The sequence below is a fragment of the Vombatus ursinus genome, unplaced genomic scaffold (genome assembly GCF_900497805.2).
Source record: "Vombatus ursinus unplaced genomic scaffold, bare-nosed wombat genome assembly UNPS02009205.1, whole genome shotgun sequence".
Classification (NCBI taxonomy): domain Eukaryota; kingdom Metazoa; phylum Chordata; class Mammalia; order Diprotodontia; family Vombatidae; genus Vombatus; species Vombatus ursinus.
In genome coordinates, this window is record NW_020948983.1 from 1,562,888 (window position 1) to 1,589,536 (window position 26,649).

The following is a 26,649-nucleotide window of genomic DNA, read 5'->3' on the forward strand; positions in this document are numbered from 1 at the left end:
TCCTCCTGACTCCAGGGCTAGTGCTCTATCCACTGCGCCACCTAGCTGCCCCTCAAAAAAGATTTTGAGAAGCAAGTAAGAGAAGCAGAGGAAAAATTGGGAAGAGAAATGAGAGTGATACAAGAAAATCATGCAAAACAAGTCAACAGCTTGCTAAAGGAGACCCAAAAATTACTGAAGAAAATAACACCTTAAAAAATAGACTAACCCAAATGGCAAAAAAAGGTTCAAAAAGTCAATGAAGAGAAGAATGTCTTAAAAAGCAGAACTGGCCAAATGGAAATGGAAGTCTAAAAGCTCACTGAAGAAAATAATTCCTTACAAATTAGAATGGAGCAAAATATCTCATAAGAAAAACAGCTGACCTGGAAAATAGATCCAGGAGAGATAATTTAAAAATTATTGGACTACCTGAAAGCCATGATCAAAAAAAAAGCCTAGACATCATCTTTCAAGAAATTATAAAGGAAAACTGCCCTGATATTCTAGAACCAGAGGGTAAAATGGAGATTGAAAGATTCCACCCATCACCTCCTGAAAGAGATCCCAAAAAGAAAACTCCTAGGAATATTATAGCCAAATTCCAGAGTTCCCAGGTCAAGGAGAAAATATTGCAAGCAGCCAGAAAGAAACAATTCAAGTACTGTGGAAACACAATCAGGATAACACAAGATTTAGCAGCTACATTAAGGGATTGAAGGACTTGGAATATGATATTCGGAAGGTCAAAGGAGCTAGAATTAAAACCAAGAATCACCTATCTAGAAAAATTGAGTATAATCCTTCAGGGATATTCAGTGTAACAGAGGACTTTCAATCATTCTTGATGAAGAGACCAGAGCTGAATAGAAAATTTGACTTTCAAATATAAGACTCAAGAGAAGCATGAAAATGTAAACAGGAAAGAGAAATAATAAGGGACTTATTAAAGTTGAACTGTTTGCATTCCTACATGGAAAGATGATATGTGTAATTCATGAGACCTTTCTCAGTTTTAGGGTAGTTGGAGTGAATACATATACATACATACATACATACATATATACATATATATATGTATATATGTATAAATATACATATATAGACAGAGGGCACAGAGTGAGTTGAAAATAAAAGGATGATATCTAAAAAACAAAATTAAGGAGTGAAAGAGGATTATACTGGGAGATGGAAAAAGGGAGAGGTAGAATGGGGTAAATTATCTCACATAAAAAAGACAAGAAAAAGCTTTTACAGTGAAGGTGAAGTGGGAGGAGGTGAGAAGGAATGAGTGACTCTTACTCTTATCAAATTTGGCTTAAGGAGTGAATACACACTCAATTGGGTGTGGAAATCTATCTTACCCTACAGGAAAATAGGGGGTAAGGGGATAAGAAGCAGGGGAATGATAGAACAAAGGGAAGATTGGGGGAGGGGGTAATCAGAAACAAACACTTTTGAAGAGGGACAGGGTCAAAGGAAAGAAAAGAATAAACAGGGGGCAGGATAGGATGAAGGGAAATATAGTTAGTTTTTCACAACATGACTGTTATGGAAGTGTTTTGCCTGACTACACGTGTATAACCTACATTGAGTTGCTTGCCTTCTCAATGAGGGTGGGTGGGGAAGGAGGAAGGGAGAGAATTTGCAATCCAAAGGTTTTTTTAAATTATTTTCACATTAGTCATGTTGTTAGGAAGAATGAGAACCAATAGGAGGAACCACAAGAAAGAGGAAACAAAACAAAACAGAAGAAATAATGGCAAATAGTATGCTCTGATCTGCATTCAAACTGCACAGTTCTTTCTTTGGATGAGGATAGCATTTTCTATCACGAGACTTTTAGAAGTGTCTTAGATTCTTGCATTGCTGAGAAGGGCTAAGTCTATCAAAGTTAGTCATCACACAACATGGCTGTTACTGTGTACAACATTCTCCTGCTTCTGCTCACTTCACTAAGCATCAGTCCATACAAGTCTTTCCAGGTTTTTCTGAAGTCTGCCTGCTCATCATTTCTTCTAGCACAATAGTATTCCATTACATTCATATACCACAACTTGTTCAGCCATTCCACAATTGATGGGCATCCTCTGAATTTCCAATTCTTTGCCACCAGAAAAAGAGCTGCTATAAATATTTTTGTACATGTGGGTCCTTTCCCCATTTTTATGATCTCTTTGGGATACAGCCCTAGAAGTGCTATTACTGGGTTAAAGGGTATATAGCCTTTTGGGCATAGTTCCAAATTGCTCTCCAAAATGGTTGGATCATTACACAGCTCCACCAACAATGCATTAGTGTTCCAATTTTCCCACATCTTCTCCAACATTTAGCATTTACTTGTTTTGTCACATTGGCCAATCTGATGGGTGTGATGTGGTACCTCAGAGTTGTTTTGATTTGCATTTCTGTAATCAATACTGATTTAGAGCATTTTTTCATTTGATTATACATGGCTTTAATTTCTTCATCTGAGAACTGCCTGTTCAAATCCTTTGACCATTTATCACTTGGGGAATGACTTGTATTCTTATAAATTTGACTTAGTTCTCTACATATTTTAGAAATGAGGCCCTTATCAGAGACCCTGGTTGTAAAAATTCTTTCCCAGTTTTCTGCTTCCCTCCTAATTTTGTTTGCATTGGCTTTGTTTGTGCAAAAACTTTTAAATTTAATGTAATCAAAATTATCCATTTTGCATTTCATAATGTTCTCTATCTCCTGTTTGGTCACGAATTCTTCTGTTCTCTATTAATCTTACAGGTAAACTATTCCTTGCTCTCCCAGTTTGCTTATAGTATCAGCCTTTATATCTAAACCATGAAGCCACTTTGACTTAACTTTGGTATATGGTATGAGATTTTGATCTATGCCTAGTTTCTGCCATACTCTTTTCCAGTTTTCCCAGCAGTTTTTGTCAAATAGTGAGTTCTTATCCCAGAAGCTGGAGTCTCTGAGTTTATCAAAAAGTAGATTAGAATAGTCATTGACTACTGTGTCTTGCATACCTCACCTATTCCACTGATCCACTACTCTATTTCTTAGCCAGTACCAAATAGTTTTGATGATTGCTGCTTTATAATACAATTTAAGATCTGGGATGGTCGGGCCACCTTCCCCCACATTTCTTTTCATTAGTTCCCTTGACATTCTGTACCTTTTGTTATGGAATCTAAAGTTTTAAAAACAATCATTAAAAAATTTTTACATGACACTGGGAAATAAGATATACAGGCAATGGGGTATAGAAATCTATACCCTTACAGGAAAACAGAAGGGGAAGGGGATAAGAAAAGGGGAGGTATTATAGAAGAGAGGGCAGATTGGGGGAAGGGGTATTCAGAATGCACACCATCCTGGGGTGGGGGGAGGGGAGAGATGGGGAGAAAATTTGGAACTCAAAATCTTGTAGAAGTGAATGCTGAACACTAAAAATAAATTTTATATATATGAAGAAATGATCAAGGAAATCTGCCCTGGTGTTCTGGAACCAGAGGGCAGAACAGGCATTGAAAGAATCCACCAGTCACCTCAGAAAAGAGATCCCAAAATAAAAACCCCAAAGAACAGTATAGCCAAATTTCAGAACTATCGGGTCAAGGAAAAAATACCACAAGTAGCCAAAAAGAAACAGTTCAAATATTTGGGAGTCACAATCAGGATCACAAAGGACTTGGTAGCTATAATATTAAAGGATCGAGGTCTTGAAATATGATATTCTGGAAGGCAAAGGAGCTAGGACTACAACCAAGAATCACTTGTCCAGCAAAATTAAGCATACTACATCAAGGGGGAAAATGGTCATTCAATAAAATAGGAGGATTTCAAGCCTTCAGAAGGAGAAGATCAGAACTAAACCAAAAATTTGACCCCAATATCAAGACCCAAGAGAAGCACAAACAGGTAAAAAGGAAAAAGGAAAGCATAAGGGAAACAATGGAGCTAAACTGTTTACATCCCTACATGGGAAGATGATACTTCTAACTCTTAAAAATTGTATCACTAACAGTACAGCTAGAAGGAATATTCATAGTCAGAGGATATGGGTATATAGTGAATTTGAGGGAATGACATTAAAAAAATTAAGGGACAAGAAAGATGAGTACAATGGATGCAGAAGAAAGGAATGCAGAAGAATGAGATAAATTATCTCACATGAAGAGGTAAGAAAAACCTATCACAGGGAAGGGGAAGATAGGAGTGTGGGTGATGGTCATCACTTGAACCTCATTATCATCAGTATTGGCTCAAAGAGGGAATAATATACACAATCAGTTGAATACAGAATTCTGACTTACCTGACAGGGAAGTAGGAGGGGAAGAAATTAAGTAAAGGGGAGGGAAGGGTGGGGACTGACAGAAGGGAGGGCAGATCAGGGGATGTGGTAGACAGAAGCAAAACACTGGTGAGGTGGGAAAGGGTGAAAGGAGAGAGAGGACAAACAGGAGGAAGAACAGGATAGAAGGAAATGCACAGGCAGCAATCATAACTGTGAACGTGAATAGGATGAACTCTTTCATAAAATGGAAGTGGACAGCAGAGTGGATCAAAAACCAGAATCCTAAAATATGTTGCTTACAAGAAACACACTTGAAGCAGAGAGACACATGCAGAAGTAAGGGGCTGGAGCAGAATCTATTATGCTTCAGTTGAAGTTAAATAAAAGTGGGTGTAACAATCCTGATCTTAGACAAAGTAAGAGCAAAAACAAACCTAATTAAAAGAAGTGAGGAAGGAAGCTATATCTTGCTAAAAGGTACCACAGACAATGAAGCAATAAAATTAGAAGATCAAGGAATAGTCTACCTGTCAGAGTTATGGGGAGGGGAAGAATTCATGACCAAACAACAGATAAGGAGCATTATGAAATGTAGAATAGATAATCTTGATCATATTAAATTGAAAAGCTTTTATACAAACAAAACCAATGCAATCAAGATTAGAAGGAAAGTAGAAAACGGTGAAATAATCTTTACGGCAAGTGTCTCCGATAAAGGCCTCATTTCTCAAATATATAGAGAACTGAGTCAAATTTATGAGAGTAGAAAGCATTCTCCAATTGATAAATGGTCAAAAGATATGAACAGGCAGTTTTCAGATGAAGAAATCAAAGATATCTATAGGAGTATGAAGAAGTACTCTAAATCATTTTTGATTAGAGAAATACAAATTAAAACAACTCTTCAGTACCACCTCACACCAATCAGATTGGCTAATATGACAAAAAAGGAAAATGATAAATGTTGGAGAAGATGTGGGAAAATTGTGACACTAATGCACTGTTTGTGGAGTTGAGAATTGATCCAATAATTCTGGAGAGCAATTTGGAAATATGCCCAAAGGGCAACCAGACTGTGCATACCCTTTCATCCAGCAATACCACTACTAGGTCTGTATCCCAAAGAGATCGTAAAAAAAGGGGAAAGGACCTTGCATGCAAAAATATTTATAGCAGCCCTTTTCATGGTGGCAAAATACTGAAAATTGAGGGTATGTCCATCAGTTGTGGGATGGCTGAATAAACTGTGGTGTATGAATGTAATAGAATACTATTGTGCAATAAGAAATGATGACCAGGCAGATTTCAAAAAAACCTGGAAAGATTTGTATGAATTGATGCAAAGTGAAATGAGCAGAACCAAGAAAACATTGTACACAGTATCAGCAGCATCGAGGGATGATAATCTATGAATAACTTGGTTCTTCTCAGCAACACAATGATTCAAGACAAGTACAAAGGACTCATGAAGGAAAGTGCTGTCCTTATCCAGATAAAGAACTGACAGACTCTGAATGCAGACCAAAGCATATTTTTTTCACTTATTTTATTCTTTCTTGTGTTTTTTTTTCTTTCGGTCTGTTTCTTCTTCTACAACTGTGATGAATATGGAAATGTGTTTTACATGATAGCACATGTATAAACTATATCAAACTGCCTACCATTTTTGGAACAGGGGAGGGGAGACAGGGAATGAGAAATATTTGGAAATAAGAATCTTGTAAAAATTATGAATTCTAAAAAATTTTCCCAATATGTATTTGGGGAAAAAATGAAATACTATTTAAAGCAAAAAAAGAAAAGAAAAGAAAAGTTCTTTGAAGGTTTACAGGATGGGAGACTTCATATCCCATTTCTTTCAGAGTAGAAATAGGAGGGATTTTTTCCCTGCCTTGCTAGATAATACTGAACAAAGGGTTTGTGCTAATAATCTAGAAGGGGAAAACTCTAATTGATCATTTCTTCAAAATCTGATCATAGGCTCGTCCCCTTAGTGCGACATGGCCGTCACATAGGCTTAAATTTAGATTTAACTCACATTGGAATGCTCTTTACTGTTTAGAAATATAGCTAATAGAATGCTGTGAAAAATAGCAATCTAATATTTTAAAGCATTTCAAAGACCTACAATGAAATGTGCCATATCAAAACAAATTATTATTGTAATAGAAATTTTATATGCTTTTATTACTAATGACAGAAATTCGCATCAATCAACAAGTATTTATAAGTGTAAGGCACAGTGCTAGGATGCAAAAATAAAATTGAAACAATCTTTGCCCTCAAAGAGATCACATTTTATTGGGGAGACAACAAATACATATATAAGGATATTCAAAATAAATATAAGGTAGTACCACTGGATGGAGGGTGGGTAAGGTACTAGTAGCTGGAGGATAAGACAAGATCTCATGTAGGAAGTGGTATTTGAGGGAGTGTGTCATAGACATAGTAAAGGGGGTTAAAATGTCTAGTGTGAAGAATAGTAAAAAAGACCAATTTCATTGAACTACAAAGGAATAAGGACTAACGTATAATAAGCATTGAGAAGGAAGTTGGAACCAGCTTGTGAAGGGCTTTTAATGGCAAAAATAGGAGTCTGCATTTGATCCTAGAGGCAATATGAAGTCACTAATGATATGATCATATCATTGCTTTAGGAATATCACTTTGGTAGTGTGGAGGATTTGTTGGAAAAGGGACAGTTCAGATAAGGTTAGACTATCTCTCTGAAGGTGGGGCTCAGTTTTAGCCACTAAATTCAAGAGTCAAGCAGGGCATACCCCCACCACCCAAGTATATCAGAACAAAGTTTAACTCAAGCATAAGGCCTCGGCCAGGGATGAAAGCTGGAAATATGAGTAAATAAGGAGGGAAAAAGCCAAATACAATGAAGAAATACCTTTCACTAAGAGAAGCGCAAATGACAAACTCAGAAGTAAAGAATAAATATACCAATCAAGTAGAACCTCAAAGAAAAGAATATCCTGACCACAAGGACTAGATAAGTGCTTGGAAGGAATGAAACATGATACAAAAAATGGAATAGCTAGGGACAAAAACAATTTCAGAGGGAATTTCTATCTTAAAACAGAGAGTAGTAAATCTTAGTCAAGAATTGAACTCCCTGAAAATAAGAATGGGCCAATCAGAAAATAGCTCCATGAGACAATAAATATTAGATAAAATAAAAAATTAAGAAAATGTAAGGTATTTTATATCAAAAACAACTGACCTAGAAGATAGGTCAATGAAAGATAATGTAAGAATCACTGTAATTCCTAAAAATCATAACCAAAAAAGTTTGGGTAACATATTTCAAGAAATCACAAATTAAAAAATGTCCAGGTCTCTTAGAACCAGAGGGCAAGGTAAAAATAGAAAGAATCCACTATTAAACCCCTGAAAGAAACACCCAAATTAAAACTCACATGAATGTCATAGCCAAAAATTCAGAGCTTTCAGGCAAAATTTTTAAAATGCTGTAAAGTGTTAAAAATAAAGGGTTTAAGTTTCAAGGTGTCACAGCCAAGATGACATAAGATTCTACAGCTGTCATTATAAAAGCAAGGAGATCTTGGAATAAGGTTTCCCCAAAGGCAAAATATAAAGGCTTGCAGCCAAGGATAACCTATTCAGCACAACTAAGTATAGGCCTACAGGGGAAAATTGGCCTTTAATGAAATAGAACATTTCTAGGCATTCCTGATTTTAAAAAAAGGCCAGAACTGAGTAATTTCTTTGAAATGGAAAAGCAGGAGACAAGAGAAACATAAAAATGTATATGCATTTTTTTTTCAAAAGGAAGGGACCATGTGTGGATTAATCGTTTACATGCTAAAGGGTTAGAAGCAACAGAAGTCCTCAGAGCCTTAATGTCTTGTTTTAAATGGTCTTCAGAGAAGAAGGAAAGGAGGTTAAGGCAATATGCAGGAGAGAAAAGGAGAAGGAAAGGAAGGGACCTCACTTTCTCACATAATGGGATGCTTTAAATGAAGAATATGCAAACACGGAGGAAAGGATGGGAGAATTGGTATCCCATGATCTTTACTTTCCTATGAACCAGATGCAGGATGGTAGAACATACCCAAATACTTACACACACACACACAACACACACACAGAGAGAGAGAGAGAGAGAGAGAGAGAGAGAGAGAGAGAGAGAGAGAAAGTATATTACATCATTAACATAAATAAGAATTATAAGAATTTAGTAGAGGACAGGGAGAAGAGATGGGATGGGTTAAGAAGAGGGGCACAATAGGTGAAGGAATAGTGATAAGCAAAATAAATTCTAACGTGGGGGTGGGAAGTGTGTGAAGGGAGGGTTAAAAGTTTAAAAAAAAAGTAAAAATCTGTGAATGGAGATGAGGAAACAGGAAGAGAAGACGAACAATGGAGAAGATAATGTCAGTTATAGATCTCCAGTGTCAGGCAAACTTTTCTCTCACTAACCTTCATCTTCATTGTAAAGAGGAAGTAGGAGGGAGAGTTGAAAAAAGGGACAAGATGAAAGGAAACACACAATTAACAATGATAACTCTGAAAGTGAATGAGAGAACTTATCAATAAAATGGAAGAGAATAGTAGAATGGCTTCAAAACCAAAATTCAGTAATATACTATTTGCTTGAAATATAATGATTCATACACTGATTTAAATAAAACATTGGAGCAAAAATTGGTAGACACTTCAGGTGAACTCAAAAAAATCAGGGGTAGCAATCATGATTCCAAACAAGGCTACAGTGACAAAGACATGATAAAAAGAGACAAGCATGGAAACTATGCTTAAAGGCACCATAGATAATATCAATATAAAAATTATATATATATATATATATATCCACCATAGCATGTCAACTAAATATTTAAAGGAAAAGTTAATTGAATCACAGGGAGAAATATACAGAAATTACAATAATGGGGTACCTCAATGTAGCCCCTTTTGGAATCAGACAAACCTAACAAAAAAAATCTAAAAGAGCTAAAAGACCTAAATAGAACCTTAGAAAAATTAGAAGTGATAATTTTCTGATAATTACCAAAGGAGAAGAAAAAGTAGTTTTACATTTTCTCAATCAAAATTAACTATGTATTGGGAAATTTAAAATCTCGCAAACAAATGCAGAAAGACAAAAATGATAAACATATCCTTTAGTGACCACAGTGCAATAAAATTATATTCAATGAAGGGTCTTTGAAGAAAGAAATGAAAATTAATTAGAGACTAAATCATTCAGTGCTAAAGAATTAGTGGGTCAAAGAACAAATCATAGAAACAATAGAAAATTTTATCCAAGAAAATAACAATAATGAGACCACATGACAAAATTTAAGAAATTCAGTTAAAGCAATTCTTAAAAGAAAATTCTCATATCTATATAGTTTAATGCAATAAAAGAAAAAAAAGCAAATTGATAAAGTGAGCATGTAACTAAAAAACTATAAAAGCAACAAATCAAACCCTTCCAACTTAACACCAGATTCAAAATTTCAAAAATTAAAGAAGAGATTAACAAAATTTTTAAAAAATCATTGATTTGATAAGAACTGTTTGGGGAGGAAATTTCTTAAAATAAATAAAAAGTTATCTAGTCTGATCTTTAAAGAAGAGGGAAATAATTATTCATATGAAAGAGAAGGATTCACAACAAATGAAGAAGAAATAAGGAAACTATCAGAAATTTATTTTGCTCAATTATATGCCAAATTGAAAACTCAGATGAAATTTAATGAAAACCTACAAAATTATAAAATATCCAGAAGAGAAGAAGAAATAGATTATTTAAATACCCTAGTATCATTAAAAGAAATTGAACAAGCCATAAAGGAATTTGCAAAAACAAAAAAAAAAAAACTTCAGGACCAAATGGATTTACAAATGAATTCTATCAATCATTCAAACAACAATGAATTTCAGTATGATAGAAACTGTTTACAAAAATAAGAAAAAGGGAACTCATATCTACTTTTACTATGATAGAAATATAGTTTTTATACCGAAATCTGGCAGAGACAAAGCACAAGGAAACTTTAAACTAATACTGCTAATGAACATTAATTAAAAAAATTTAAACAAAATATTAGCAAATGGATTTCAACAATACATTAAAAATAACATATTATGGCCCTGTCTGACATATCAGAAATGCAGGATTGGTTCAATAAAAGGATAACAATAAACATAATATAATTATTATTATATATCTTAACATATAGTATTAAAACAAAATAATAAAAACCACATTATTACATTAATAAATTTTTTAAAGACTTTTGACAAAATTTAACAGTTGTTTATGTTTAAGATAAAGCAACAACTAGAAAGCAGAGAAACAAATGCAATTTTACTTCGCATGTTATATAATAGATATTTTATTGGAAAAAGTAGGAGGCCTTTTCAATAAGAACAGGATTAAAGCAAGGTTGTCTATTCTAATGCTACTATCCAATATAGTGTTAGAAATTATAACTACAGCAAAAAATATACCAATAAAAGACATTAAGGAAATAAACATAGGCTAAGAGGAAACAAAATTATTGTTCTGCTTTTTGATGCTATAATGGTGTATCTAAAGAATCATAAAAAGTTAACTAAAAATGAACTGAAACCATGAATAAATTCAGTAAAACTGTATGGTATAAAATAAATCCACATAAATTATCAGTATTCCTTTATATTATCAATAAAACACAGCAGGAAGAGATAGAGAAATTCCATTCAAAATAAGTAAATAATGTATAAAATACTTGAGAATTTACTCACCAAAATACATGTAGGAACTATATGAATATAACTATAAAATATATTATGAAAAAGACAGAACTAAATAGGTAAATATTAATGACTCACAGGTAGGATAAGCCAATATAATAAAAAGGATAATACTAACTAAAGTTATTTATTTATTCAGTGCTATACCAGTCAAACTAGCCAAGAATTTATAGAACTAAAAACAAATAATAACAAAATTCATCTGGAGGAACAAAAGATCAAGAGCATAAAAGGAAATAATGAAAAAAGGCAGAAGAAAAAGGGCTCAAGCTATACTAGAAAGTAGTAATAGTTAAAACTATAATATATATATATAAAATATATGTGTGTATGTGTGTGCATACATATATGGTACTGGCTGAAAAATAGAGGTCAATAAGTGGATCAGATTAAGGGCACAATATAAAGAAGAAAATAAACACAAAGACCCTAGCTACTACAGTAAGGCACAATGTGACAAAAAAACTGCTGGAAAAACTGGAAAGCAGTAAGGCAGAACACAGTTGGTAGAGTCGTAAATGGGTACAACTATTCTGGAAAGCAATGTGAGTCATTCTCCGATAGATAAATGGTGAAATAATATGAACTGCCAGGTTTTGTTTTGTTTTGGTGAGGCAATTGGGGTTAAGTGACTTGCCTAGAATCACACAGTTAGTGAGTGTTATGTGTCTCAGGCTGGATTTGAACTCAGATCCTCCTGACTCCAAGGCCAGTGCTCTATCCACTGAGCTACCTAGCTGCCCCCAGGTAGTTTTTTTAATGAGGAAATGAGAACTATATATAGTTTGTGGACTATATATAGTTGATATAGTATAATATAGTATCATATACTGTATGTAGCCTATAGACTATGCCCAAAACTTTACTAAAGTATGCATTTTTTACTCACTAATACCACTATTAAGCTTATTCTTCAGAAAGATCAAAGAAAGAAGAAAAGGTCCTACATGTATAAAAATATTTATAGCAGTGCCTTTTGTAGTGAAAAAGAACAAGAAATGAAGGGGGTATTCATCTACTAGTAAATGGCTTAGTAAGTAAATATATATGAGTGTAATAGAATGCTGTTGTGCTATATAAAGTAAAGATGGCTTCAGAGAAAACTGGGAAGACTTGTATGAACTGATCCAGAATGAAGTAAGCATAATAGGACAATAATTCATATCACAATATCAATACTGTAAAGACAAACTAATTTGAAAGACTTAAGAACTCTGATCAATACAATAATCAATCACGACTCTAGAAACCTATGATGAATGAAGTGTGTGGCCCACCTCATAATAGAGACATGATGGACTACTATGCAGAATGAAATATGCATCTTGGGATGTGATCCATATGCCTTGTTTGACTATGCTTATTTGTCACAAGCACTTTGTATTTTTTCCCCAGGGATAGGGGAGAAAAGAAATGAGGTAGAAAAACACAAATGCCTAATAATTTTTTTTAAAAAAACTAACAATATTCTAAACCTACTTAGGCTGATATTTGACTGGCAAAGATACAGTACCTCATTGGACCCATACATAAAGCCTTTCTAACATGGTAGGACCTGTTGGAACTTTCATTTCCCGGCAAAGTCTTCAAGAATACTGAGTTTCCTCCATGTCATGATGAGGTTTTGGATTAGAATTTAAATGAACAATGTTTAATATAAAATACAAGATCTGCATATTTAACCCATTATAATATATTTTCATTCTGTATTAAATACAAAAATGTGTAGTTAATTGGGTTCAAATATGTCATATCTGGGTTTCTTTCCAACCTACTACCTTATAAAGTTAAGCATCAGTAGAGGTCTTTCAGGAGACTGTTATTCTCTGAATAACCCACCTTCTAGAGGAAATCTTTCATAATCTCCTTTAATTCTAGCATGTTCCTTCTGATGAATTTTTCAATTTATCCTTTATATACTTTGCTTTATATACTTACTTTATATACTTTATATATTTGCATGTGGTCTCCCCTATTAGATAATAAGCACCTTGACAATGGGAATTGTCTTTAACCTTTCTTTGCATCCTCAGTGCTGGCACATAGTAGGTACTTAGTGAATGTTTATTGACCATTTCAAATGGCAGATTTGTAAAGGCCTAGAAAGAATTTTAATGTAGGTGGTTGGTTCTACTAAATGTCTGTTAAAGCTGTATATCAATTCCTCTTAATTCCCCTTCAGTACCATTTCTCCTCCATTTCTTTCCACTCAGATAATAACAATGTAGTCTAGAGCTCCCAGGTAGAATGGGGCTTACCTCAGCTGTATGCATTTTAGTTGATCGTGTGGGTGTGGGTGTGTGTGTGTGTGTAGCTTATCTGTAGATCTGTTCTAAAATCATAACATTCTTGCATTTTGATTTATAATTTCTGTGATGATCTGTTGTTTTGACTCTATCAAGTAATCTTCAATTCTATCACTTTAATCTGAGAGTGTCTCAGTCCAGTACCTAATGATCTATAAACAAACACTAGAATGTAAGAGGCCAATATTTTAAAATAAATCATCCTTTTGTGAGGGAACTTATTGATCCTAATTTCTACCTAAATAGCAACAAGACTGAGGACAAGTCATTTTTTAAGCATCTTAAATACAAGAAGAGTTGGAATAGATGCTCTCTAAAGTCCTTTCCAACTTTGCTGTTATAAATATTATACCATTTTGTTTGAGTTTTCTTTTAACAGAGCATATCTGTACAATATGTACAATGCAAAAATAGGTAAAATGAAAATTATTTCCTCCATAAAAATTTGCTTTATAACCATCTTTCCTAGAAAACTTCTTTTCCACAAAGACAGACCTCACTGAGTTTTTATGTAAATAGAAAGAACTCTATCTCGTATATTTGTTCTTTTTTTTTTTTTGCAGGATGTGATATTAATAAATCCCTACTATTACAACAAGAAAACTCAAAGACTTCAACTCCATTAACTTAATCAAACTCTGATTTTAATTTATTAATGCATGTTTGTGAGTACTGTGAGGTCATGGATCTAGATATTTTTCCCAGTCTTTACTGCTTACTTTCAAAAAGGCACAAAAGAATAATTATGTGCCATATGCAGAACAATCATAGTTAAATCCATAGGAAAAAATAAAAGAAATTGCAGGATAAAATCCTTATGAAGTAATGCTGGAAAACACTAATTATCGAAGCCCTCACTGAACAACCTTTCTTCACCAGTCTTCACGCTCTTGACAAGAACGAACAAATCAATGGGACAATGAGTTTCTGCCAGGGATTTATATTGAGATCCTCTCCTGCTATAGAGTTATTGCTGATATACCTCATGGATCTCCTACACTCTACTGACCACAAAGCACAGACATTGATTTTGCCTGGCTATTTGAGGAGGAATGGGGGAAGGGAAATGTGTTATCTTCCCAGGTTGATTATGGACCTTCAAAGCGGCAGACCCTCTGCCTTAAATACTTTCACCATTCCATTCTCCTGTCACCTTTGAAAATGAAGTATGCATTAATTGATCCAGGAGATAAGTCAAGGGATGAACTTAGGTGGGAGTCAGTGTGCATGACTGTGCCTAAAGGAAAAGGAACTGAAACCTGCCTGGGGCCAGTCCTGTGCCCCAAGAAGCTGCTTTGGGAGGGGATCAAGGTCTGTCAAACCTAAAACTCCTAATTTTGGAAGAGTCTGAGGCATCATTTTAATCTAGCCCCAGACATGTACCCACTAAAAAAGGGGGCAGAGTGATGGGAATATGAGGAGGAAAGACTGAGAAAACAAAGTAAAATTAGGTTGCTCAATAAATAAGATTTTAAAACTAGAAGGAAATAAATACTAAAAACTTGGATTACAAAACATTCATTAAATATTATGAGGCAAAAGAAAATGAACCAATGCCATATGAAATACAGTCTTGAGTTCTGTATAGAGTTCCCAGACAACATGGAATAAACAAAATTACAGAAAGTTCAAAAGACTAATGAAATCCATAATGAGAAGAAAGTAATATTAACATATTAGCATAGGGCCTGGCATATAGTAAACACTTGATAAATGTTTAATGAATTGAACTGAATATGTTAGAATGTATGGTTCTTGAGTGCATATCAATTGTTGAATGGCTGAACAAATTATGGTACATGATGATAATTGAATACTATTGTGCCAAGTGAAATGCTGAAAGGGATAGTCTCAGAGAAATCTGGGAACACTTACATGAACTGATGAAGAGGGAAGTGAGTGGAAACAGGAGAATAATTTAAACAATAAAGACAACATAGACAAGAAAGACAACTTTGAAAGACTTAAGAATTCTGTTCAATGCAATGACCAAGCAGGATTCCAAAGGATCAGAGATAAAGTATGCTACCCACCTCTTGACAGACAGATGATTGATGCAAAATGAGATGTACATTTTTGGACATAGCCAATGTGACCAGAAATTTGTTTTGACTACGTATAATTTCTCTCTTTTTTTCAGTTGAGGGTGAGAAAAATAGGGGAAAAAGTTCTAATTAATTAAAAATTTAATTTAAATTATCTAAAGAATTTATAGCTCTCTAAGCAGAAATTTTATAAATTCAGTTAACAGATTTGAAAAACTGAATCAATAGTGGAGAATTTCTTCAAAATAGAGATTAACTTGTGAAATACAAAAATAGTAAGTGGAGGAAATCTGGCAGAGAAATCGGTCAATCACAAAGCATTGGGGAACTTATTATGTGCCAGCTGTGATACTAAGAACCACTGATACAATCAAAGACAAAAATCAATGATGTTAAAAGGACACATGATCTCTATTCAAGACAAAGCTGTTCACCTCAAAAATATTACATCAAGAGAAGATTTAAGGAATTAAGGAACCATGACAAATCAAAAAGCCTGCACAACAAAAAGAGGTGCAGGAATGGGGAAAGTATAGGACCTAGACTTCATAATTCCAAGATACATAGTGATTAAATTTTACTATTCCAAAGACAAAAGACAATTTCTGCAAGTATCTAGGAGAAAGACTTTTAAGCATAAAGGAAAGGAAATTTGAATACTATAAGATTATTTTATAACCACTTGAAGCTGCAGAAGGTAATGTAATTCAGTATATTGTGAAAAGCAAAGGAGTTCAAGATGCAAATATGAAGTTCAAGATTCAAAATTAAATAATCTGCAAACTTGAGCCTAATTATCAATTTTAAAAGATGACATTTAGTGGGGACTCTGGGACGATGGCGGAATAAGGCAGAAAATTACCTGGCTCTCCTAAATTCCCCCACAAAATATAAAATAATGCTTCAAAGTGAACTTTGAGCATCAGAAATAATTAAAAGTTGGGGTAAAGCAGTTATCCCCCTAAGACAACTTGGGAGGACATTAGGAAAGACCAGACCTCTCAGAGTGTTGGTTTGACTTGACTGAAGTGCAAATACCTCCAAGCACATACTGCCAAATCCTGGGGGCAGCTGTGTGGCAGTTCAGCTTCAGGAACTTTCACCTCATGGACACTGTTGGGGTTGACTGCAGGGCCCTCTGCTGGGTCTGGACACTGGACCCAGATGCACTGACTAGATGTGGTCCCAAGTTGTGGCTGTAGGCAAGGAGGAGAGGGCATATACTGGGTAAGTGTGGTCACAGAGGGTAGGGACCTTGCTGGCTCTCGGCACTTGCAGAGTCCCTGGTTTTGTTTCCAGGGCAGAGGGGCGAGCTGAAATTTGTAGCTGCAAGAGGGACTACAGGGAGCAAGACCTTTGTGCTGACAGTGTTGCTGGGGACCCTGGTCAGGTTCAGAGGTGGACAGGAATGCCTAAAGTCAGGGCCCCAACAGAACTCAGAAAAACAACAGCACAAAAAGCCTGAAGCTTAAGACATTATCCTCCACAACTCAGGACTAGAGCCCAACTCTAACATAAAGTTAATCGCCAAGAAATAAACTGCTTTAAAAAAAAATGGTTAATCAAAAGAGAAAGAACTCAATCATAGATAGCTAATAGAGTGATATATAGGTAGATATAGATATATATCTAGATATAGATATGGATACAGATAGATATCTATCTATATCTATGGATATGTATGTATCTCTATATATGTATATATAGATATATAAGTGGTAGAGAAGATCTGGGTTCAAATTCAGAAGAAGACAGTAAAGTTAAAACAGTTACTTCTATCTCAAGACAAAAGCAAAATGGTCACAAGTCCCAAAAGAGTTCTTGGAAGAACTTAAAAAGGGCTTTAAAAATCAGAGAGGTTGAGGAAAAAATAGAAAAAAAAGGTAATGCAAGAAAATCATGAAAATTATGAAAAGAATGTCTAGTTGGGAAAAGAGATCCAAAAACTTACAGAAGAAAATGAGTCCTTAAAATTAGAACTGGTCAAGAGGAAGCTAAATGCTTCATAAGACAACAAGAAATAATAAACAAAATCAAAAGAATGAAAAAATTGAAGAGAACATGAAACACCTCATTAGAAAAACAACTGACCTGGAGAATATATTGAGGAGACACAATATAAGAATTGCTGGACTACCTGAAAGTTATGATTTAAAAAAAGTCTAGACATTATACTTCAAAAGATCAAGGAAAATTGCTTGAAGTTTTAGAACAATAGGATAAAATAGAAATAGAAAAAATACCACCTGAAAGAGATCCCAGGATGAAAATCCACAGGAACATCATAGCTAAATTTTGAAGCTCCCAGGTAAAGGACAAAATACTATAAGCAACTGGAAAAAAAAACCAATTTAAATACTTTGGAGCTACAGTCAGGATAACACAAGACGTAGCAGCTTCTACATTAAAAAATATTTTAAAAGACATTAAAAGAGTATGGAGCAATATATTCCAAAGAGCAAAGAAGCTGAGCTGGCAACCAAGAATAACTTACCCAGCACAGCTGTGTGTTATCCTGAATGGAAAAAAATAGAATATTTAATGAACTTTCAGGTATTTGTGAAGAAAGAGAATAGAACTGAATGGAAAATTTGACCTAGTAGACTCAGAAGAAACATAAGAAGGTAAACATTAAAGACCAATTATAAAAGACTTATAATAAGGTCAAAATCTTTACTTCTTATATGGGAAAATGTTATCGGTAACTCTTAACTATGTTATTATTACTTGGGTAGTTTTAAAGAGCACATGCAGATAGAAGACTTGGAGTTGAGTTGAGTATGATGGGAAGATCCTAAAAAATAAAACTGGGTAGGGAGAGGCAAAATGGAGCAATTATTTCTTCCAAATGAGGCATGGATGGAAGAACTCTTATAGTGGAGGTAGTAGAGGGTGGAGGGCAGGAAGGGGTGCTAGAACCTTGTTCTCATCAGAACTGGGTTAAAGAAGGAATAACATGTACATCCAGAAGGTTATAAAAGTCTGCTTAACTTACAGAGAAATGGGAGGGTGAGGGGATAGCATAAGGGAGTAACATTTAGAAGGGTGTGCAGATAAAAAAATAGGAGAGTAGGAGGAAGGGACACTTAGAAAGGTGGAAAAATTAAGGAATAGAAGGGTAAGGGGAAAGGATAAGGGAGGGAATCTTAGAAGGGGTGAGGACTAGGGAGGCTGTGGTTAGAAGTCAATTAGACTTGAAGAAGGATAGGGTAAAAACAGAGGAAGAGAAGGATAAACAGCAATGAAAAAGAGGATGGAGAGAAATGCACTAGTAATTATAACTTTGAATGTGAATAGGATGAACTTATTCATAAAACAAAAACATAGCAAAAAGGATTAAAAACTAGAATCTGACAATATATTGTTTACAAGAAACACATTTAAAAGTGAGATACATTCCGCTTCCAGGAGCCAAGATGACGGAGTAAGAGGTGAGTCTCTCTTACTCTCCCTTATTAACCCCTGAAAGCCCAGAAAATATCACCCCAGGAAAAACCCTGGAACAACTGAAAAAGAAGAAAGATGGGGTATAGCAGGTCAGTAGACCAGGTAGCTTGAGAAATTAACTGGAAAGGCCCTCTTACCTAGGAGGAAGGGGAGCAGTACAGAATGGGAGGCATCCCAGCAAACTAATGGAAAGCCCCACCTCAGCATACTAGAAGGGGATCCTGAAGCCCAGGTGGTGGAGCAGGCAAATACCAACACCTGGACCCCGAGTGTCTCATTGAGGGTGGGGAACCGGTGGAAACCAGCTCAGAAAACCACCAGGTGCCTCAGCATAAACACCCTACAACATCCATCTGAAAAGAGCTGAAGAAAACAAAAGGAAGGAAAGGCCCGGGTGAGCAGGAAATCTCCAGGAGCCACACTACCCAATCCTACCCCTAGAGTTCCAGTATTGCTGTTTCCAGCCCAACACCAGGTAAGCTGCCAGAACCCTACAGCCTCCAACTGCCAACATTGGAGGCCCCAGCACACAAAGCCATTGGCTGGGCCCTAGGCTCCCAACACAAGAAGCTTGGGTCAGTGCCCTCTGCTCCCCAGCAGGAGAGCCCAATCTTTTTAAAGGCCAGGAAATAAGCAAACACCATGAGCAAAAAGAAACATACGATAGATTCTTACTATGGGAAGAGTTAAGATCAAGGCAGAAATTCTGAAGAGGACAACATTGTCAACAAATCCACATCTGAAACCTCAAAAGGGAGTATGAACTGGTCTGAAGCCCAAAAAGCCTTCTTAGAAGAGCTCAAGAAGAATTTTAAAAGTCAAATGAGAGAGGTAGAAGAAAAATGGGAAAAGAAATGAGAGGTATGCAAGATAGAGTCAATAGCTTGGAAAAGAAAGGACAAAAATTAACTGTAGAAAACAAGTGCTTAAAAAATACAATTGGCCAACTGGAAAAAAAGTACACTGAAGAAAACAAGTCCCTAAAAAAATACAATTGGTCAAATAGGGAAAGAGGTACAAAATATTAGAAGAAAACAATTTGTTAAAAATTAGAATTGAGCAAATGGAAGCTAATAACTCTATGAGAGAGCAAGAATCAGTCAAGCAAAAACAAAAAAATGAAAAAATAGATGAAAATGTAAAATATCTCATTGGTAAAACAATTGACCTGGAAAATCGATCCAGGAGAGACAATTTAAAATTGGTCTACCTGAAAATCACGATGAAAAAAAAGAGCCTGGACAGTATCTTTCAGGAAATCATAAAGGAAAACTGCCTTGAGGTCCTAGAACCAGAGAGTAAAATAGCCATAGAAAGAATCCACTGATCACCTCCTGAAAGAGATCCCAAATTGAAAATGCCAAGAAATATAGTAGCCAAATTGCAACATTACCAGGTCAAAGAGAAAATACTGCAAGCAGCCAGAAAGAAACAATTTAAATATCATGGAACCACAGTCAGAATTACACAGGACCTTGTAGCTTCTACATTAAAAGACCGTAGGGCATGAAATATGATATTCCGTAAGGCAAAGGAGCTTGGATTACAACCAAGGATCAACTACCCAGAGAAAATAAGCATGATCTTTCAGGGGAAGAGATAGACATTCAATGAAATAGGGGACTTCCATTCCTTCCTGATAAAAAGACCAGAGCTCAACAAAAAATTTGATCTTCAAATACAAGACTCAAGAGAGACATAAAAAGGTAAATGGGAGGGAAAGTAACAACATGTTATTAATAAGGGCAAACTCTTTACCTCCCTACAAGGGAAGATGATACTTGTAACTCTTGAGAATTGTATTGTTATTACACCATGTTAAAGGGGTATACATAAAGGGGGTGGGTATAAATTGACTCTGATGTAATGATGAAAAAATCTAATCAAATGGGTTAAATGGATCCAAGTAAGTGAATTAATCTGATCTAACTAAGAAAATGTGCTGAGAGAAAAGGAAAGGAGGGGTCAGACAAGGGTAAATTACATCACAGGAAAAGGCACAAAAACCTATTACAGCAGAGGGAAAGAAGGAAAGGAGATGAGCTTTGTTTGAACCTTACTCTCATCAGATTTGGCTTAAGAAAGGAATAACATAATCAGTTAGGTATAAAAATCTAACATGCCCTATAGGCAGTAGGAGGGAAAAGGGGAAAGAAAAGGGAGGGGGGGTAATAGAAGGGAGGTGGGACTGAGGGAGGGCAGTAGTCAAAAGCAAAACAGTAGTGAGGAGGGAAAAGGAGAAAGGAGAAAGAAAAGCATAAACATGGGGGAAAAGGATGAAGAGAAAGACACAGTTATCATAATTGTGAATGTGATATGTGAATGTAATGGAATGCTATTGTGCTATAAGAAATGATTAACAGGCAGATTTCAGATAAACCTGGAAAGACTTGTATGGTTTGATGCTGAGTGAAGTGAGCAGAACCAGGAGAACGTTGTACACAGTAACAGCCACATTGAGTGATGACTGCCTTTGATAGACTTAACCCCTCTCAGCAATATAAGGATCTAAGACATGTCCAAAAGCCTCATGATGGAAAATGCTATCCACATCCAAAGAAAGAACTATGGAGTTTGAATGCATATCAAAGCATATTATTTGCTATTTTTTTTCTTCTGTTGTATTTTGTTTCCTCTTTCTAGTGGTTCCTCCTATTAGTTCTAATCCTTACTTACAACATCACTAATGTGAGAATACATTTAATAAGAATGTATATGTATAGCCTATATTAGATTGCGCACCATCTTGGGGAGGGAGGTGGGGAGGGAGGGGGAGAAAAATTTAAAACTCAGAAGCTTATGGAAGTGATGGTTGATAAATCAAAATAAATTAATAAAAAAAGTGAGATACACATGAAGTAAAAATAGAAGACTGGAGTAAAATTTATTATAGTTCAGCTGATGCAAAAAATCAGGGGTAGCTACCATGATCTCAGACAAAGTTACAGCTAAAATGGATTTAATTAAAAGGTAAACAGGAAAACTACATTATGAGAAAAGGTACTACAGTTAATGAAGTAATATCAATACTAAACCTATGTGTGCCAAATGCTATAACATTCAAATTTTGAAGGAAAAGCTAACTAAATTGTAGACAAAAATGGATAGCAAAACTATAATAGTGGGGTACTTCAATCTTTCCCTCTCAGAACTAGATAAATCTAACCAAAAAAGAAAGAAAGAAATCAAGGAGATGAATAGCTATCAGACCCTGGGCAAGTCACTTAACACAGATTGCCTTAAAAAAAAAAAAACAAGTCATAGAAACAATAAATAACTTTATTAAAGAGAATGATAATAATGAAACAATATATTAAAACCTGTGGGATGCAGCAAAAATCAGAGGAAAATTTATATCTCTAAATGCTTACATCAATAAAATAGGGAAAGAGCAGACCAATGAATCAGGTATGCAATTTTTAAAAAAAACTAAAAAGAACACATTAAAAATCCCCAATTAAACAACAGATTGGAAATCCTAAAAAATTAAAGGGGAGAGTAATAAAATTGAATGTAAGAAAACCATTGAATTAATAAATAAAACTAGGAGTTAGTTTTATGAAAAAAAAATAGATAAACCATTTGTTAATATCCAAAAAAAGAGAAGAAAACCAAATATTGGTATCAAAAATGAAAAGGATGAATATATCACTAATGAAGATGAAATCAAAGCAATTATTAGGAGTTATTTTGCCCAATTATATGCCAATAAATTTAATAATTTAAGTGAAATGGAAGAATATTAACAAAAATATAAACTGCTAGATTAACAGAAGAGGAAATAGAATATCTAAATAAACCTATTTTAGAAAAATAAGTTGAACAGGACATAAATCATCTTCCTAAGAAAAAAAAACATCAGGACCAGATGGATTTACAAGTGAATTCTACCATTTAAAGATCAACTAATTTCAACACTTAAAAATTATTTGCAAATAAAATAATAGGCAAATAAGCTACTAGACTCCTTTTATGAAACAAATATGGTACTGATACCTAAACCGGGAAGATTAAAAACAGAGAAAGAAAATTATAAACCAATTTCATTAATGAATATAGATTCAAAAATTCTAAATAAAATACTACCTAGAAGACTACAGCAACATATCTCAAAGATTATACATGGTTACAAAGTGGGATTTATAACAAGATTGCAGGGATGGTTCAACACAAGGGAAACTTTTAATAAAATTGATTATATCAAAAGATGCAGAAAAAGCTTTTGACAAAATACAATATTCACTCCTATTAAAAACATTTGAAAGCATAGGTATAAATGGATTTTTCCTTAAAATGATAAGAAGAATCTACCTAAAAACCATCTGCAAACATTACTTGTAATAGAGATGAGCTAGAAGCCTTCCCAATAAGATCAGGAGTGAAACACGAATGTGCATTATCACCAATATTATTCAATATTGTATTAGAAATGCTAGCAATAGCAATAAGAAAAGAAAGAGAAATTGAAGATATCAGAATGGGCAGTATGGTAATAAAATTATCTCTTTTTGCAGATGATAGGATGACATACTTGGAAAATCCTAGAGATTCAACTAAAAAGTTAGTTGAAACAATAATTTTAGCAAAGTAGCAGGATATAAAATAAACCCACACAAATTATCAGCATTTCTATATATCATCAACAAAACCCTGCAAGAAAGATGGCGAGTCGGGAGGACCTGAGTTCAAATTCGGCCTCAGACATATAACACCCACTTGCTGTGTGACTCTGGGCAAGTCACTTAATCCTAATTGCCTCACCAAAAAAAAAATATATATATGTGTATATATATGTATATATATATATATATATATATATAGTAAGAGATTCTCCATTTAAAATAACTGTAGATTGCATAAAATACCTGGGAATATACCTGCCAAGACAAACCCTGGAACTACATGCACATAATTATACAAATATTTACAAGCCAATATAATAAAAATTACAATTCTACCTAAACTAATCTACTTATTCAATGTCATCCCGATTAAATTACCAAAAAAATTATTTTATTGAGATAGAAAAAAACAATAATAAAATTCATTTGGAAGAACAAAAGGTCAAGAATATCAAAGAAATTAATGAAAAATGTAAAGGAAAATTTAGCAGTACCAGATCTTAAACTATCTTATAAGTCAGTAATTATCAAAACTATATAGTACTGGCTAAGAAACAGTAAGGTGGATCAGTAGAACAGTGTAGATATACCAATACACAGTAGTAAATGATTATAGTAATTTTGTGTTTGACAAATGCAAAGATTTAAGCTTTTGGGATAAGAACACATTATTCGGTAAAAATTATTGGGAAAACTGGAAAGCAGTTTGGCAGAAATTGGGTATAGATCAATATCTTACACCATTTTCCAAGATAAGGTCAAAATGGATACATTGTATATAGGATACAAATGGAGATATCATAAGAAAACAAAAAAAAATGGAACACACTGCCTATCAGACTTATGGATAGAAGAATTTATGAATAAACAAGAACTAGAGAGCATCGTGAGATGTAAAATTGGTAGTTTTGAATACATTAAATTAAAAAGGTTTTGTATAAATAAAATCAATGTAGCCAAGCTTAGAAGGAAAGCAGAAAACTGGGGGGGAGGGGATGCTATAGACAGTTTCTCACATAAAGGTCTATCTCAAATATATAGAGAACTTTGACAAATTTATAAGACTATGAGTCATCCCCCAATAGATAAATGGTCAAATGATATAAACAGGCAGTTTCTTTAAATGGGGAAATGAGAACTATATATAGTCATATGAAAAAATGCTCTAAATCATTATTGATTAGAGAAATATAAATTAAAACAACTTTGAGATAGCACCTCACACCTATCAGATTAGCTAAAATGATGGAAGGGGGAAATGACAAATGTTGGAGGGGGTATGGAAAAATTGGGACATTAATACACTGCTGGTGGAACTGTGAACTGATCCAACCATTCTGAAGAGCAATCGGGAATTATGTCCAGTTTTAACATTATGTAATTAGGTCTGTTTCTCAAGGTCATCAGGGAAAAAGTAAAAGAACCTATATATTCTAAAAACTTAAGGACAAGGATTGTTTCTGCTTCTCTTTGTATCCCTTGCACATAGTATGATATCTGGCCTATTGTAAGCCCTTAGTAAATATTTGTTTATTGATTAAAAAGAGATTTGCTAGCTCCTAGGGGCAGCTAGCACCCAGAAGTGTGTGTGTGGGAGGGGGAATTTGAGGTAGGACGTATATGAAGAGATGAGAAAGCATGACCAGTAGAAAAGAGAATGGTATGGGAAGAATAAGGGAGTGGAACTGGATCACACCATTTGGCATGCATGATAATTTATACAATGATGAGTGCTTCTGTCCATATTGTTTCCTTCACAAATTATTGCTTTAAGAGTGAGGTGCAAAAGGAAAAAAATGAAAGATTAGGCGAGATCTATAAAGGCAATAATAGAAATCAATTAGAAGAGGGAGATCAAATCTAGTACATCAGAAGTTTTAATTCTAAGAAAAGCTAAGAGAATAAAGAATATATTTATATATTCTTATTTATAAGAATGTAATATGTGAATAAGAAAATAAAATATCAGAATAAACAGGAAAAGAATTAATGCTTTAATGAAAAGAAAAAATCAAAGAAAATATTTTCAGAAAAAGACAGAATAAATACTAATAAAAGAAGTTTGAGGAGAAGCTAGGTAGATGATTTTGAATTAACCATTTAACTGAAGAAGAAAAAAGAGTGGAAGAAATAGATAACAAAATAAATAAAAGAAATCAGTAATTTAAGCAAGAACCCAAGACTAGTGAAAATACTGATAAACTGGAGGCCTGGTATCTGTGGAAATAGGGTTATATCAAAAAAGTTCAAGCAAATAATAATCACAGGGGCAATATAATAACTTAAAATAGGAAGAGGGTTCAAAAACAATCTTTTTTTAAAAAATTATTTCTAAAAGTCACAGACAAAACTTTAAAAGGGACAAAGACTGTAATATTTCAGGATACATGCATAAGCAAAGAAAATTAGCATTGAGAACAAAAATTAACATAGTTAACGATTATTACAGTACTCCGAATAATGAGTAGAATACCACTAGGTCAGTTAGTTTTATTTCCCTCAGAAAACCTATGATACTGTGCAATGAAATGAACCAGGGTTTAAGATAGTCACTTCAATTATTTAATTTATTCTAATCAATAGGGGACAGAGAAGTAAGCTAACCCAATTTAAATGTTATGTTGGTCTAAATAAGATTTTTGACTGAAATTGTTATACTAAATGCATTTTATGAATTAATTTTTGAGTGCTTAAGGTGATTCCATCGACACTTAACTAATGGTATCTAAAGCAAATCAAAGCATAAAGAACACCTTTAAAAGAATGAAAGTATGGAATCACCATATTTGAAGATTTTTTAGATTTCCCATTGTTATATTTTTATTTAATAAACATTTTTAGATGAATATCTAAATACCACTTGCCCACATTACTAGTTGTTCAAAGTACTAGGTAACAAAAACAATCTTTTAAGAGTAGGAGACACAATTGGCAGGTAGGTGGCACAGTGGATAGAGCTCTGGCCTTGGAGTCAGAAGGACGTGAGTTCAAATCCGACCTCAAACATTTGACACTTACTAGCTGTGTGACCCAGGGCAAGTCACTTAACCCCGATTGCCTCACCAAAAAGAAAAAAAAAAGAATAGTAGACACAAGTCAACAAATAAGCAACCACAAAATCAGCAGAAAAGAAGAGATATTGAAAATTAGAATAAATAAAATTGACAGCCAGAAAAAAAAAATAGAAATGACA